A 3,173-nucleotide genomic window follows, 5' to 3' on the forward strand; every position below is an offset into this window, starting at 1 on the left:
GGATTAACGTGCTTGTCCAGCCCTTAATGGTTGGGAATGTTCGGGTAACAGGCCTCGATCGAAGCACAATCCTATCAATATAACATGGCTACAAAATGAAAGCTATCATTAGTAAAGTTCATATTTAAAACATATTTATTCAAGGTTAATAAATTTTTGAATTTAAAACTTACCACCAGAAATGAAATTGGGCCAGTGAATGGTTTGTCCTTGTTTTTAGCCCAGGTATTATAGGCCTTGAGTAAGCTATCAATGACATAGCCACACCAGTTGTATTCCTTGACATTATCAATGTCATGGATTACCCCTTCAATTTGCGTGTGCAAGTATCCATCTCCCTTGGGGTTGATCAAGATTGTATCAACCAAAATCAGGAATATCTTCCTGAACTTCTCCCCTCCACTGACATCACTTAACATCTTTTCTATAAGCATATTTGCACCCATTGTAGACCTCTTTCGACCTCCAGATTCTGCAATCTCATCCATGAACTTGTTGCTCTTTTGACGTCCATTATGCTCTAACTTCAAACTACCATTTGGCAACCCCAAGGTAGCCCGCACATCATCATGCCCAATATGTAGTATACCACGTTGGTATACTACACCGCATGTATCTTGATCAAAATGATCAAGAATCTCAAATGCGAGCTTCGCTGGGATATAGTTCAAGTTAAAGTGCAAAAGACTTCCAAACCCCATATCTTCTACAACATCTCTTTGATCACCATTAAGCGATTCAATCGCTTCAACATATTTCCTAGGTCCTCTCTTAAGACATAGGATTCTCTGGACAGAAGGTCTACTTGCATCTTCTTTAGCATCATTATGAACAAACTTTTTACCTTTCTCTTTTCCTTTTTTAGCATCATTCCCTTCTATATTTTCCGATTCTGCAACTTTGTTAACAATCTTCTTTCTTCGCTTCTCCTTATCCTTATCTCTCTGTTCCCCACCAGGTAAAGCACCTTCTGTTTCCCTGATTCTCTTTGTGCCTAACATATGCAAGTAAAATTATTTAGTTCATCAGTTAACTTATTTAGGTCATTGCAACTAAAATTTATTTTAAAACTAACCTTGGTTCTCTGTATTTGCCAGCTTATCATGCTTATGTTTAGTCCTCCTTTCATCATTAAAGTCATTACCACCACATGCTTGCTTCATATTCATCATTTCTGAAAAAAGTGGACTATTTTAGTCAATGAATAAAATTACATGTTGTATTAAATCAAACCATGATGGAAGTTTTGGAATTTAACCTTGAAGCTTCTCAATGGGCGTAATGGTTTTCTCTATAGCCTTCAATTTCTTGTCCCCTGCATCAGCATCATCATTAATAAATACAATTAATAGTACTAGTTAACTACACCATGTCAATTTATTATTTCAAAACAAAAATAACTTAGACTTCACTTTTTACCTTCCAGAACATAATTTTAATGCCTTTAGCTGCATCGAATTTCTCTACAGATGAACCTTTGGCTATATAAAAAGTACACAACACATTAAAAATTAAAAATTAGATAATGATCAAATTCTTAACTAATCATATGAATTCAATACTTCATTCATCTATGCTTTAATTTCATTTTTTACTTAATGTCAACACAGTTATTGGATACTTCATTTTTAGAGTCATTTACTTAATAGTATTCCAAGAGAATTATCTATTATTGTGGATGATATGTTGTATATTAATTCTGTGTTTGTTATGTATAGATAAAAATTCCTCTGCAACTAGCAAGAATGCAAGTAGTTCTAAAATCTCTGCTACCAAAAGTAAAAAATTAAATTAAAGCATAGATGAATGAAGTATTGAATTCATATGATTAAGTAAGATCTTGATCTTTGTCTAATTTTTAAATTTCAATGTGTTGATTACTTTTTATATAGCCAAAGGTTCATCTGTAGAGAAATTGGATGCAGTTAAAGGCCTCAAAAATTCTGTTCTGGAAGGTAAAAAGTGAAGTCTAAGCTATTTTTGTTTTGAAATAATAAATTGACATGGTGTAGTTAACTAGTACTATTAATTGTATTTATTAATGATGATGCTGATGCAGGGGACAAGAAATTGAAGGCTATAGAGAAAACCATTACACCCATTGAGAAGCTTAAAGGTTAAATTCCAAAACTTCCATTATGGTTTGATTTAATACAACATGTAATTTAATTCATTCACTAAAATAGTCCACTTTTTTCAGAAATGATGAATATGAACAAAGTATGTGGTGGTAATGACTTTAATGATGAATTGAGGACTAAACATAAGCATGATAAGCCAGCAAATACAGAGAACAAAGGTTAGTTTTAAAATAAATTTTAGTTGCAATGACCTAAATAAGTTAACTGATGAACTAAATAATTTTACTTGCATATGTTAGGCGCAAAGAGAATCAGAGAAACAGAAGGTGCTTTACCTGGTGGGGAACAGAGAGATAAGGATAAGGAAAAGCGAAGAAAGAAGATTGTTAACAAAGTTGCAGAATCGGAAAATACAGAAGGAAATGATGCTAAAAAAGGAAAAGAGAAAGGTAAAAAGTTTGTTCGTAATGATGCTAAAGAAGATGCAAGTAGACCTTCTGTCCAGAGAGTCCTATGTCTTAAGAGAGGACCTAGGAAATTTGTTGAAGCGATTGAATCGTTTAATGGTGATCAAAGAAATGCTGTAGAAGATATTGGGTTTGGAAGTCTTTTGCACTTCAACTTGAACTATATCCCAGCGAAGCTCGCATTTGAGATTCTTGATCATTTTGATCAAGATACATGCGGTGTAGTTTACCAACGTGGTATACTACATATTGGGCATGATGATGTGCGGGCTACCTTGGGGTTTCCAAATGGTAGTTTGAAGTTAGAGCATAATGGACGTCAAAAGAGCAACAAGTTCATAGATGAGATTGCAAAATCTGGAGGTCGAAAGAGGTCTACAATGGGTGCAGATATGCTTATAGAAAAGATGTTAAGTGATGCCAGTGGAGGGGAGAAGTTCAGGAAGATATTCCTGATTTTGGTTGATACAATCTTGATCAACCCTAAGGGAGATGGATACTTGCACACGCAAATTGAAGGGGTAATCCATGACATTGATAATGTCAAGGAATACAACTGGTGTGGCTATGTCATTGATAGCTTACTCAAGGCCTATAATACCTGGGCTGAAAACAAGGACAAACC

This window comes from Salvia hispanica, chromosome 5 (genome assembly GCF_023119035.1).
Source record: "Salvia hispanica cultivar TCC Black 2014 chromosome 5, UniMelb_Shisp_WGS_1.0, whole genome shotgun sequence".
NCBI lineage: Eukaryota > Viridiplantae > Streptophyta > Magnoliopsida > Lamiales > Lamiaceae > Salvia > Salvia hispanica.